The 15,313-nt window shown below is 36.0% G+C and overlaps 1 non-coding gene across 1 annotated transcript; it reads right to left on the reverse strand.

The window, feature by feature from the left end:
- Nucleotides 1-14,848: 14,848 nt before the first annotated feature.
- On the reverse strand, nucleotides 14,849-14,955 carry LOC141715417 (small nucleolar RNA R71). The gene has a single exon (XR_012572181.1). It is a non-coding gene; the product is annotated as a small nucleolar RNA R71 (small nucleolar RNA).
- Nucleotides 14,956-15,313: the final 358 nt, after the last annotated feature.

A 15,313-nucleotide genomic window follows, 5' to 3' on the forward strand; every position in this document is an offset into this window, starting at 1 on the left:
TCACACATCAAGACAACAATGAGGCCTCTTCATCTAGAGCTAATCTACCTCAACAAAGAAAATGGACTAAGGATCACCCTTTTGAGCTCATCATTGGTGAAGCATCTTCTAGAGTTCAAACAAGGAGAGTAACTCAAGAAGAATGTCTATATAGCAGCTTTCTATGTACGGAAGAACCAAAGAAGGTAGAAGAAGCTTTGTTGGATCCTGATTGGATTTTAGCTATGCAGGAGGAGCTAAATCAATTTGAAAAGGACAAGGTATGGAAGCTGATAACCAAACCTAAAGTAAAAAATCCAATTAACACCAAGTGGGTATTTAAAAACAAGATGGATGAAAATGGCATAGTGGTCCGAAACAAAGCTAGATTGGTTGCTAAGGGCTACTGTCTGTTAGATATATTTGTTATGTCATGTCTAATCTGATTTGTTTAGTTTTAGAACTTACTATCAGAACTTAAGTTCAGATACACTTTAGGGATGAAAAGCAGCTAATTTACAGGAGAGTATCTGGATTAAACAAAAGAAGATATGCTTGGAGAGTTGTATAGCAAAAGGACTACAGTAGATAATCTCTGATTGATGTAATTTAGGAAACAGAACATATCATATCAATTAGGAGATATCTTGTAACTGTGTAATATATAAACACAGATTAGGGTTTACACTATATGTGTTATCATTCACGAGAATATTATTCATTGTAACCCTAATAGCTCTTCGTGATATCATACATCACTTGGATAGTAGATTAAACCTACTGTAATAGAGTTTGATATATTGAATAAACTTGTTTTCTATTACATACTTGTATTTATAATCAAATTGATTGTAGATACTATATTCAACCCCCTTCTATAGTATCATTGAGGCCTAATAAGTGGTATCAGAGCCAATCTGTTAAGCTTACAAATAGTTAAGATCCAAACAAACAGTCAATCATGTCTGATCAATAAAAAACACAAGACCCTCAAGGAACTGCAAAGGTTCAACCCATTCAAAACACCAGTAGATATGAAACCATCAGGGTTCATATGCTCAGGGTGTCTGAGTACCCTGTATGGAGTGTGAAGATGGTCCTGTTTCTGGAAGCTCCAGATCCAGAATATTTAGATAGAATTTATGATGGTCCACTCAAGCCCATAAAGCTTTCTGTTGCAGTTGGGAATGAGCCACAGAAGATGATTCCCAAAGAAAAGAGAGAACTCACCACTGAAGACATCTTTTCACTAGGCAAGGATGCAAAAGTAAGACATTTGCTTCATAGTGCACTTGACAATGTCATGTCAAACAGGGTGATTGGATGCAAGACTGCAAAAGAAATCTGGGATGCATTGGAAGTGAGATGTCAAGGAACCAATGCCATCAAAAAGAACAGGAAGACAATATTCACATAGGAGTATGAGCACTTTGACATAAAATCTGATGAGTCACTAACTGATACATATGACAGATTCACAAAGCTGTTGAATGATCTATCACTAGTAGATAAGGAATATGATCCAGAAGATTCAAATGTGAAATTCCTACTAGCTCTTCCTGAAAAGTGGGATCTGAAAGCTACTACAATAAGAGACAACTATGAACTTGCTGATATATCTCTTGATGAAATCTATGGGATGCTCAAGACTCATGAACTTGAGATGGAGCAAAGAAAGAAGTGGCATGGAGGGAAGCCTAAGACAATTACTTTAAAGACTAAAGAAAAGATAATTGTCTCTAGGAAGGAAAAAGGAAAGGCTCTCATCATACAGTCTGATTCAGAGTCATTAGATTCTGATGATGATGATTCAGAACCTGAAAATTTATCTGAAGTGGATGTTGATGCAGAGATGATGCAACTGTGTGCTCTTATGGTGAAGGGTATCAGAAAGATAGCCTACAAGAAATTCGGAAAGGGTAAGAAGTTTTCTAGGATAGGTGGAAGTTTTGACAAGAAAGGGTTCAGAAAGACTGAAGGCAAAGGAGGAAAGTCTGACAGAAGAGACAACTCAAATGTCAAATGCTACAATTATGGTGAAAGAGGCCACATCTCTCCTGATTGCAAGAAAGGAAAAGGTGATAAAGGCCAAGCACTTATCACAAAGAAGAAAAACTGGGCAGACACTTCAGAATCTGAAGAACTATGCCTTAATGGAAAATGTTGATAGCAGTTCTGATGCTGTTGAACTAAAGGTACCTCTATCAACTCTTGCTTTTGATATAGAAGATATTACTGAGTTGAGATTATTTCTGAAAAACATTTATATTAGCAATAGAGATCAGACTTTAGAGAATGAAAGATTAAAATCTAAAAATCTAAAGTACAAAAACAGAAATAGCTATTTTGAGAAGAGTTAGTCAAGATGAACACTATTCAGACAGAGAGAGATAATGTTGTGTATGCTAAGAATGAATTGCTTAAACAGAATGATTATCTAAAAACTGAATTAGAAAAAGAAAGAGAAATCATCAGGACTTGGACTAACTTAGGCAGAACAACTCAGAATATTCTAAGTAGTGGAAACTAGAAAGAGGGGTTAGGTTATAAAGATGGTAAAAGTGAGAAAGGGACTTTGCCAATTAAGACAATTGCTATCAAACAGACTGAAAGGCGAAAGGTAAATCCTGCTAAATTTGTTACAAAAACTGTTGTATCTGATTCTGAAGAGATGAAAGACTCTAAAACAGAAGTCAAAGAAAAGTCAACTTCTGACAAATTAAAACAGGATAAACCAGCTTTGGTAAACAATGGCTTAATGACAAAGAAGCAGCTTAAGTATAAGCTGAAAGAGATTAAAAATGTGAACAAGGTAAAAGAAGCTAGGAAAAATAGGAATGGAAAGGAAGGTGTGAATAAAAGTAATAATTATATGCCTATTCCTAATGCTCCTAGAAAGAAATGCTATAATTGTAGAAACTCTAACCATCTTGCTTCTTTTTGCAGGAAAAATAAAGATATAAACTCTTTAACTCCTAGATCAGGAGTTAAGAGTCAGTCTGTTCGGTTTAAACCACAAAATCCTTGTAAGGAATATCATACTTTGTACTATGATTATTATGAAATAAAACCTTCTTTAAAGAAAATTAATGTAATTCCTTCTAGTGTATATTCTGATAAAAAGTCTGATATGAAGTCTGATAAAAAGCATGTTAGCATAAACTCTGAAACTAAATTCGCTGTAAATGCTAACAAACCTAACAAGGCCAAAGGATCCAAGCAAGTTTGGGTCCTTAAAACTAATCAATAGTGGTCTTTGTGATTGCAGGGCAACAGGAAAAACATCCTGGTTCTGGAGAGTGGATGTTCAGGACCTATGACTGGAAATATAGCCCTGCTATCAGACTTTATGGAGAAAGCTGGCCCAGGAGTTTCTTATGGAGATAGAAATATGGGAAATACTCTAGGATATGGAAATATCAATCTTGGGAATGTCATAATTAAAACAGTAGCTCTTGTCTCAGGACTTAAACAGAATCTGCTAAGTGTGAGTTAAATCTGTGACAAAGGTTATCATGTGGATTTCTTTGAAGAACAATGTGAAGTTGTAAGTAATTCTACAGGCAAAGTGGTTCTGAAAGGTTACAGACATTGTAACATATATAAAGCCAGACTTTCAACACATTCTGATGGTTTTGCAATCTGTCTGTTAAGCAGATCATCAATTGAAGAAAGCTAGAATTGGCACAAGAGACTCTCTCATTTAAATTTCAACAACATAAATGAGCTAGTAAAGAAAGATCTTTCGAGAGGACTGCCAAAATAAATATTTGCTCCTGATGGTCTTTGTGACTCATTTCAAAAGGTAAAACAAAGAAAATCTTCATTCAAGGGCCAAATTGAAGCCTCAATTCTTGAGCCTTATCACTTACTGCATGTTGATCTATTTGGTCCAGTCAATGTCATGTCTATTGCAAAGAAGAAATATGCTATGGTTATAGTGGATGAGTTTACAAGATACACTTGGGTGTATTTCTTGTACAAGAAGAATGAAACTGCATCTACTCTAATTGATCATGTCAGACAGCTGGATAAGTTAGTCAAAGATTCTGTTAAAATAATAAGAAGTGATAATGGCATTGAGTTCAAGAATTCAATCATGGAAGAGTTCTGCAAAGAGCAAGGAATAAAGCAGGAATTTTCTATACCTGGAATTCCACAGCTGCACGAACTATGCTTGATGAAGCAAAGCTACCAACCTATTTTTGGGCTAAAGCTTTGCAGACTGCTTTTTTTACACAGAATGCTACACTCATAAACAAGCATGAAAAAATACCATATGAGATGGTGAAGAAAAAGAAGCCAAATCTGAAATACTTTCATGTATTTGGATGCAAGTGTTTTGTTCTTAAGACTCATCAGAATTTCATGTATCTTTTGATGATAAAAAGATTACTCGACTTGAAGATTTCAATGATCATGATCAACTGAGATTTGAAAATGATGATGTAAATTCTGATTCTGTAAATTCTGATGACCTAAATTCTGACTCAAATTCTGGAATCTCATAGAGCATAACTTCAGGGGGAGCATCAAAAAATGCTGATAGAGACATCATGGATCATGGGGGAGGATCCAGTACTAGAGATCAACTTCCAAATGCAAGGAAGTGGACTAAATCACACACACCTGACTTAATAATTAGAGATCCTGAAGCAGGTGTCAGAACTAGAATAGAAACAACAAATGAATGTCTCTATCATTCCTTTCTATCTCAGACTGAACCAAAGAAAGTGGAAGAAGCTCTTCAAAATGCTGATTGGATGCAAGCAATGCAGGAAGAGTTAAATAATATTGAAAGAAATAAAGTCTGGACCCTAGTACCAAGACCAAAAGACAGATCCATTGTTGGTACAAAATGGGTGTTCAGAAATAAAACTGACAGTGATGGCATAATTACAAGAAACAAAGCAAGGATGGTTGCTAAAGGTTACTCTCAACAGGAGGGTATTGACTATGATGAAACATTTGCTCCAGTTGCTAGATTGGAAGCCATAAGAATCTTTTTGGCTTATGCTGCTCACAAGAAGTTCAAAGTCTTTCAAATGGATGTGAAAAGTGCTTTTCTCAATGGAGAATTGGAAGAAGAGGTATATGTTGAACAACCTCCAGGCTTTGTAGATCCAAAATTTCCAAATCATATCTACAGGCTTGACAAAGCACTTTATGGCGTTAAGAAAGCTCTAAGAGCATGGTATGAGACTTTAGCTCAATTTTTTCTGGAAAGTGGATTTCACAGAGGCACAATTGACAAGACTTTATTTTATCTCAACCATGGAAATGATTTACTTTTGGTACATATATTTGTTGTTGATATCATCTTTGGCTCTACAAATACAAAACTTTGTGAAAGATTTTCCAAGTTAATGCAGTCAAGATATCAAATAAGTATGATGGGAGAGTTGAGTTATTTTCTGGGACTTCAAGTCAAACAAATTGAAGGTACTTTTATCAATCAAACCAAGTACACCAGAAACTTACTCAAGAAATTTGGAATGCAAGACAGTTCTACTACATCAACTCTCATGACCACTGCCACTAAGTTAGATAAAGTTACTGGAGTATCAGTAGATATTACTAACTACAGAGGTATGATTGTCTCTTTACTCTATTTAACTATAAGTAGACCAGATATCATGTATGCTACCTGTCTCTGTGCAAGATTTCAGGCTGATCCAAGAGAACCTCATCTAATAGCTGTGAAAATAATTTTCAAGTATCTAAAGGGTACAGTTGATCTAGGATTGTGGTATCCTAGGGAATTTTATTTTAAGCTAATAGGTTACTCAGATGCAGATTTTGCAGGATGCAAAATAGACAGGAAAAGCAATAGTGGAAGCTGCCAATTTCTTGGAGGCAGATTGGTTTCTTGGTTTAGCAAGAAACATAAATTAATTTCCACATCAACTGCAGAAGCAGAATATATTGCCGCAGGAAGTTGTTGTGCACAGATTCTTTGGATGAAGAATCAGTTACTGGACTATGGGTTCGAATTTTCTAAAATACCTATTTACTGTGATAATCAAAGTGCTATTGCTATGACAGGAAATCTAATTCAACACTCAATGACAAAGCACATCAGCATTAGGTACCATTTCATAAGGGAACATATGATGGAAGGTACAGTGGAATTGCATTTTGTTCCAACAGATCAACAACTAGCAGATATCATCACAGAACCACTATGTGAAGCTACTCTTACAAGACTGGTAAATGAACTTGGAATGGTTTCAGGTTCTTTCTCAAAATCTGTTTAGTTTTTTATTCTCATACATCAGACTTTATGATCAGTATTTATAAAATTTCTTATCTCAATGTAATCTGTGTTTAAATTGTAACATATTAAACACTGCTTATTATCTGATGTGATTCTATAAACTCTAAAAGTGTTTTGAATGTTCTGTGACTATTCAATCCAATGAGGATTATTTTGTTATATGCTGACTTAGTAGTCTTTAACAAACTATGTATCCCATGTTTGAATTAGTTATTTATGTTGAAATCACTAACACAAGCAAATTCTGATTTTAATCTTAGTCAAACTTACTTCCTGTATTTTATTGCTAAGTCACAAACTAGATTATTGCTTCTTATCAGTCAAATCCTGATGTCAGTAAATCTTAAGGATGAACTACATGCTTGATAAGCCTCACTTATCTGAAGAAAATAAAAGAAATGAAAAATTGAAATCAGGTACTCCTTTGAGATCTAGAGTAAATATGTGAAAGGGAAGATTCAAGTGCATTGTTGGTATTAAGTAATATGCATTAGAAAAACAAATTATTTTTTCTTGGTGACTTTTCACATTCTCTGATTACTGGAGAAATATTCTGATAACATCATTAATTCTGATGGCAGTTGTAACTCATTTACACTGAGAAGTCCTTGTCAGAAGAATTTCAAAAGATGCATAAAATAAGCACAAACAGTTGAGGTGGATTCTTGCATAACTTTATTCTACAGTAGACTTCACAATTAAAGACTGATTTTAAGCATTTTTCTTAGTTATGCCTTATTTTTAAGATATACTGAAGTTTATCAGACTTTAATCTTTATCTTATTATTTGCAAATACATACACTCTCACTCCATATGAATGATGAAAATTACTGTGGTGATTAAGTTATTTCTGATAAATAGTTAAATATCATTTGCATAATTTCTGAGGACAAGTCCTAATTATGTTCTGATGACTACACTCTGAAGAAACCAGTCAGTATTTGTGTGAAGAAACACAGACACATTCATTCACCTTTTGAGTATAGAAGCCATGTTCTGATGACCGTTAAATTCTGATAATAGTCAAGTTCTGATGTAAATCCTGACGCTTACGTGGCATTATTTATTTACTTGACTTATTTTTAGTATTTAATGTAACGGTTATATTTCACAAAAAAATAATTAGGTGAGATAAAAACAGTCATAATCATTTGTTAGTGGGTTGCGTGTTGGTTTTGGTATGTGCATGTGTGCAATAATTACTGCATGTTTACCGTGCACACTATTTATGTTTTGAATGATTACACGCTGCCAAGTGTAAAAACTGTCGGTTCTAATTCAAAAAAGACGTTACCGTGTGTAGAGTATAAATATCAGAGATAAAAGATTATACAATCTTTTACCCACTCTTTTACTCTATTCTCTCTCTTATTTTCTTACTCTCTTATTTTCTAACGTTCTCTTACTGGAATTTTATCAAACACTTTGCAAACACAAAATTTTCACTTGATTATTCAACAGAAATGGAACCAAAGGATGTTATTTTTAATGGATCTAAGTTTGTCCCAAACAACTACTCTGCTATCTTGAACAAGGATGAAGCTCCTTCAGAACTTCACTTTGTTTAAGATTTCTTGGCTCACAGTGAGATTGGGTATGCTCTGACCCATCCTCAAGCAATCTCTGGTAAACAAGTGCTGGAGTTCTGGAAGACTGGAATCTATGATGATGGAGGTTAAACGGGATCTCCAAGCATCATCTTCTCATCGGGAGAAGATGAGTATATGGTAACTGTTACTATAGTGAGGCATGCTGTTCATCTGCCTGAAAACTGCACTTACAACTCAGCACCTGGAGAATCTGTTCTTCTGAACATGATGGTAAGCTTGGGATATGAGAAAAGCTTTTCCAAGCTAGGACAGTTGAAGAGGCCTTACATCAGGAGGGAATGGAGCTTCTTCTTTGATTGCATTACAAAGACTTTTGCTAACAAATGCTCCAATTTCGATGCCATTCCAATCATGAGTCAACAAATAGGGTATGCACTTTTTAATTAGACTCATTTTGATTATGCATCTGCTGTGTTAGGCTATATTGGTGACAGAATGAAGGAAGATGCAAATGTAGTATATTTTTCTAGCATCTGTCAATTAATTTATAGTTATTGTTGTCCTGATAAGCCACAAGTGTTCAATGACCTAATGGAACCTTTTAAGTTACATAAAAGGGCATTTACTGACTTGTTATCTGCTGATAACGAGAAAGAAGTACTAAGACCTCTCCAAATACCCAATCTGTCAGACAGTTCTTAGTCAACACTATCCCAGGCACTTACACAGCCATATTCCCTAATGTAGCACCATCACAACCATCCACTACTCAACAACCACAGTCTATCTCACAATCACCAACATCAGCACCTGTTGTCAGCACTTCACAGTCCTGACCCAAATCCAAAACCAAATCAACCTCTGGTACTTCTCAAAAGGTGCCAGTTGTAAAATCTGACACATCTTCAAGACCCAAAATCTCAAGAGCTAAATATGTTCCTCAATCTCCACCAAGGAGAAAGAGAAGGATGATTCTGAGAGATGAATCAGATGAGGAAGAACATGTCCAGGTTCCTGCATCAGAACCTATGACAGAAGAAGTTGAAGAGTCAACTCTTCAGAAGGAGAAAACAGTTGAAGCTTCTGGCATTCAGAAAAGAAAGAGGTCTTCACATTCTGATACAGATCATGTCACCCCTCCATCTAGAAAATCAAAATTGAAGAAGATGAGAGCAGGTGTGCATATTGCACAAACTCAATCTAAGGATGCTGAAGATGCAGAGGAAGGGGATCAGGAATCTCTGATCTCATCGGAACCTATTGTGATTGAAGCCCTTCCAGCAGCTGAAGAAGTTCTAATTCAAGAATTTGAAATTCCTGAAGTCCACAGATCAGAACCTGTACAAGAATCTATGATTTCTCCACCTCACTCTCCAATCAAAGCTACAGATGATGTTGAAGAACAAGAGAAAAGTCCTGAAATAGATATTCGTAATTTGAATATACCTACTATTCTATATCTGAAAGCTCGAACTACAAAACAACAAACTTCTGTTACTTCTCCAATTTTACAGGCCGAGATACCAACAACACCAATTCTTGATCTTAGAAATGAAGATCAGAATTTAGATAAAGCTACAACTACTTCAGAGTCTCCTACAGCCACACACACCTTGGTATTATCTGAAGATGAGGAGATTCTAGCAAGTTCTGGAGAGTCATCTCCAGTAAACACTCATGTGCCTATAGGAAATGAGGCATTATTCCAGTTTGAGGAAAAGGCTGCTCCATTTCCATGGGAGGAAACCTTTAGAGGGGCTGAGTGGATGCATAAATGGAATGATACTGATTTTATTCCCGGCCCACATGTTCTGATAGAATATGTTTCAAAGCTGATGAGTTGCTGATAAGTTCTGACTTCAAGCATAACTAAATGTCACTGCTCTCAGTACAAGAACTCTACAAGGTCAACACTCCAAGACTCATGCAAAGGTTGATAAACTTCAGGAAACAGCTGATAAGCTAGCCATTATACAAGATCTAGACAATAAGAGGTTTATCAGACCAATTCAAGAAAAAGTGGATGCTATTGAGCTTGTTCAAGCCAAGCAGCAGGCCCAACTGGATGAGGTATTACAAAATCAAGATGCTCAACAGACTCAGTTAAATGAGATCCAATCTTCAGTGGAACTCCTTCTTTCTCTACTCCTGACAGATGATGCCAAAAGGGGGAGAAGGTAGTTAAGTCCAAATGCTCACCAAGCCAAACACTGAAGAAAAAGGATGATCATGGAGATGACCAGGGAAACTCTGAAAAGAGTATAGGTCAAAGTCAAGGGAAGCAGCTGAGCAGAATTTCCACTCAACAGACAAGTTCTCATCAGAGAATTTCTGGTAGAAAGAACTGTGACAGATCTTCTATGCAAGGGAGGAATAAGGAAGGAAAGAAGCTAACAGATTAGGATGTTCCTTTGTTGATCACAAATGTTGATACTTCAAATACTGATGATCAAGTTCTGACAACTACTTCTGATATGATAGTCCAAGCTGGAAGCCAAGAGTCACATAATTTTTTGCAGACTTTGAAATTCAAAGGAAAGAAAGCAACATTCTTCTACAAAGATCCCAAAATTCAATCTGTTGATGAAGAATTGGCCAAGAGACTATTCCTTAAGGATAATCCAGGAGTGGATTTAGAGGAATTAGGAGAAGAAGAACCTAAATTCGCTGTTGAGAAGAGCAAACCTAAGTCAAAAGCTTCTGATGCTAAAAAGCCACCAAGGCCAAAAGAAAAGGGGATTGTGATAAGAGAAAGATCTTCCAGAGAGATTCCTAGATCAATGACTAGATCTCAAACTACTACTAATCCCAAAGACAAGGGAAAAGGAAAAGTTGGGGAGACAGTCAAGAAATAGAAGATGAAGATTCCTCAAATTCTGATGGATCCTGTGTGCAAGATGGTCCAAGTCCTTGATAATGCTGCTGCTGAAGATGAAACAGTTGAAACTATGAAGAAAAAGATGATGACAGATAAATCTAAGACAACCTCTGACATAGCTCAAGTTGTTCAGAGTGAAGAAGTTCAGAACTTAATAAATCCTGAAGATATTTTAGAACAGCAAGCTACAGATGAAACTGTAAATCCTGGCCAATTCATCAAGACATCAACCTCTGACACTGCTCAAGTTGACATAAACAGCTTAACATTAGAAGATAAGAAGAAGCTGCTATGGAACAAGTCTATTCCAGTTCAGCCTAAGACAAATCAGATGTTGAATTAACTTGCAGCATTTGGGGTAAAAGCCAAGCAAACTAGAGACACTTCTGGATTAGGTTCTGACCGAGAGAAATTCCAGACTGGGATAGAAGTTGATATTAGAGATCCATTCACATTGACTGACAAGCCATTTGAAGAGATCACATAAAAGCACCTTGACAAAGTGCTTTCTGCTCAAGTAGTGATGGATACTCATGATGGTTATGAAGAAAAAGAGAAATTGATCTTATTTCTGATTGATGGCAGAGCTTATAGATTATCTGACTCTGATGTGCTGAAGAAATCTGTCAAAGACCTCCAATATATTTATTATCTACTGGAGGTAATTCTGATGTTACCAGGAAATGGTCAGAATATATTCTGAAGACAATAAGAGATTTACTCAGAATTTCTGGTGCAAGAATGACAGAGTATACTCCAATGATGATTGAGGATGATGGAAGAGAAATTGCTATGAGGAAGAATTCTGCTAAGGTAGAAGTAATTCTAAAAGGAAGATGCTTATGCTATAATGAAGATTCTACACATCCAAGGGTAATCAGACTAGGAGATGGACTTGAAAGAAATCCAATTTCTACACTCAAAGCTTCCATATATCAGATTGGTGATACTGAAGATGAAGAACTACAGCAAGTCAAAGCTCAGTCACTTGAAGTTAAAAGAAATGCAGAGACCAAGATGGTATTAGACTTTGTAAGGAATCATTATGGATTCAGGCTGATTCAGTGAATTTGGTAAAACCTGCATGGACTATAAGTTGTATTTAGTTGTACATATAAACTCTCATTGCATTTGTACTTAAATGTTTTTGACATCATCAAATCTATAAACTTGTATATTTTTATAATTTACATGTTGGGAGAGATTGTTAGATATATTTGTGATGTCATGTCTAATCTGATCTGTTTAGTTTCAGAACTTACTATCAGAACTTAAGTGCGGATACACTTCAGGGATGAAAAGCGGCTGATTTACAGGAGAGGATCTGGATTAAATAAAAGAAGATATGCTTGGAGAGTTGTACAGCTAAAGGACTACAGTAGACAATTTCTGATTGATGTATTTTAGGAAACAAAACATATCATATCAATTAGGAGATATCTTGTAACTGTGTAGTATATAAACACAGATTAGGGTTTACACTATATGTGTTATCATTTACGAGAATATTATTTATTGTAACCCTAGTAGCTCTTAGTGATATCATACATCACTGAGAGAGTAGATTAAACCTACTGTAACAGAGTTTGATATATTGAATAAACTTGTTTTCTGTTACATACATGTGTTTATAATCGAATTGATTGTAGATACTATATTCAACCCCCTTCTATATTATCATTGAGGCCTAATACTTGTGTTTACTTTTCTGGATTATTTTATAACCCGACGGATAACTGATTTATCCTCATCCGTCGAATAGTCTCAATCTTAGCCATTAAAACTCTGAACTTTATCCATCGAATATACTTACAGTTTGTAAGCATGACACGATGGATAAGTGACAAATTTTTAACAGTTTATTTATTTTTAAAAGGCTATTTTGGGCTATTTTAATTGGTTACTTTATTTCACTTTATTATTTTTGCCAGTTTATTTCTGAGATAGTATAAAACGGAATTCATTTTTTTCTACTCTTTTATCATTCTCAAATCAATTGCTCTAACTTCCTTTCTTCTTCAAAGCGAATATCCTCTCTGCAAATTTCTCATTCTCTAACAATGGCACCAATAGTTAAAATAATGTCTCAATCCGGATATATCTATGAAAAGAACAACTTTGCAGCACTCGTGAATAAGGAGATTCCTCAGTCTGGAGAATTTCCCAAGATGATGGATTTTGTGAAGAGCTGTAAACTCAGTTATGCTATGCTTGAATTGATAAGTGGCATTTTATACCACTTAGAACGTCTTGTAATAGCTTGAATTGGTGTCTTGAAATCAAGTATATTGTGTATTTGATGCGTTTTTCTAGTGTTTGTGCATTTCAGGGTATTAGTTGCATTTCGGGAGAGAATTCATCAATAATAAGCCTTGGCATGTGTTTAGATTAATTATTTTAGACTCCTATTTCTGTTTGGCTTCCAACTTCTGAGCTATCTGGGTTTTATAGGACTCCTATATAAGTAGATTTCAGAGATGTTTCACAAAGGTTGGATCGTAGTATTAATGGAAGAACGGAGGAGATAAGGAAGAAGACCGTTTTAGCACACCGCAACGAAGAGGAAGCATATTTTCTTGTGATTCTTTATTTCGTTGTAATGTTGGATGCTAGTTTTCTTTTCTTTAAACCTATTTACTCTTGTGACGTACTCTAGTTTAATATAAGTAGTTTTAGTTATTATTCTCGTGTGTTATTATCATGTTTTCATATGAACCCATGATGACGATGAGCGCTATCATGGGATAATCGTGATCATGGGGTCGTAACAGATTTACTATGGAATTCTTTAGTTAGTTGTTTAATACCTTAGTGTGTGATTATTGTATGATATCTAGTATTGGTTGTGCGTATTCGTCTTATATGCGTCGCGAACATATAAGATAGGGTGTTAATCTCTTGTGAAGCGACGGTGGATCTTGAGATTTAGAACTTGCCATGCTAGCATAGGTTTATGTAATAGTATGCATGATTAGTGGGTAACTCTAACCATTTTATTCGCCCTGTGTAATCAAAAGGAATAACTTGTGCTTAAATCATTATGTTGTCAGTTGTTGTAGACGTATAGGGACTCAACATAATTGATGCCTATTCAACTTCTATCTTAATTGTGGATGTTTGGTAGAATGGTATTAGTACAATGAAAGTTGGCTTTTATCAGTTTCGTGTTATTCGATTAATATCATCACTGTTGCATGCTAAGGGTAATAACAATAACTATTGAAGCATGTAGTAATGAAGTTGTGATCTCATGAGTGTTTTAATATTGTTAATTCAAGTGTTAATTAAGGGCTTAATTCTAGTAGTTAATTGTAGTTAATAATTAGTTAATCAAATCTAAGTGTTATTGTCTTAACATTGAGAAGTAATCATACTTTGGTGAGTAAGTTTAATTGAACATAATTAGTCTGAGTCTCTGTGGGAACGAATTAGAAAGTATTCTATATTACTTGTGAACGCGTATACTTGCGTGTGTTATTAGCGCATGTTTTCGCCCTAACAAGTTTTTGGCGCCGCTACCGGGGACTCGGCGTCTTTGTTTAGTTTATGTACTTACCATCATTGGTCATTAGGACTCAGTGATTAAGACGTGTTACTTATTGTTGCCGGTTGTGTTTCAGGTACTTTAGCGAGCGTTTATGCAAACTCGTTCTCGTGCTCGCAAGAGGACTTTAGATACAGCTGAGGAGACAGACGATGTTCTTGATATTCCGGAGAAGATAGATTTTGAAGATTCAGATTCAGGAAGTGAGCAGAAAGAGCCAGTAACCATGGGTGATCGTTTAGTTTTGGCAGATCCAGCTCTAATGGACTTTTATCGACCCAAAATTGATGACATTCAGTCTAGCATCATGCACCCGGCTATTGAGGCCAATAACTTTGAAATCAAGCCGGGCACTATTCAGATGATGCATAATTCTGTTTCTTTCGGAGGTGCTGCGACTGAAGACCCCAACATGCACATAAGGAATTTTGTCGAGATTTGCAGTACTTTCAAATATAATGGTGTGACTGATGAGGCTATCAAGCTGAGGCTTTTCCCATTCTCTCTGAGGGATAAAGCTAAGGACTGGTTACATTCTGAACCAGCTGGGTCTATCACAACTTGGCAAGATCTTGCGCAAAAGTTTCTAGTGAAGTTTTATCCAATGGCGAAGACTGCTACTATGAGGAGTGCTCTTACTCAGTTTGCGCAGCAACCTACAGAATCTATGTGCGAAGCTTGGGAGTGCTACAAGGAGATGTTGAGAAAGTGTCCACATCATGGAATGCCTGATTGGATGGTGATCACTGGTTTCTATAATTGTTTGGGGGCCCAATCTCGCTCCATGCTCGATGCAGTAGCTGGAGGCGCCTTGTGGGCCAAAAGCTATACTGAAGCTTATAATCTTATTGAGACTATGGCTGTAAATAAGCATCAAAACCCAACTCAAAGGATGATGCCCGGGAAGGTAGCAGGTATTCTGGAAGTCGATGCAGCTATAGCTATTGCAGTGCAGCTCCAAGCGTTGTCTATGAAGGTTAATTTTCTAGACACCTATGGGGTCAATCAAATAGCTATGGTCTGTGAGCTTTGTGCAGGTCCTCATGCTACGGATCAGTGTTCTTTTGTTAACGAATCTGTTCAG

The sequence above is a fragment of the Apium graveolens genome, chromosome 3 (genome assembly GCF_009905375.1).
Source record: "Apium graveolens cultivar Ventura chromosome 3, ASM990537v1, whole genome shotgun sequence".
NCBI lineage: Eukaryota > Viridiplantae > Streptophyta > Magnoliopsida > Apiales > Apiaceae > Apium > Apium graveolens.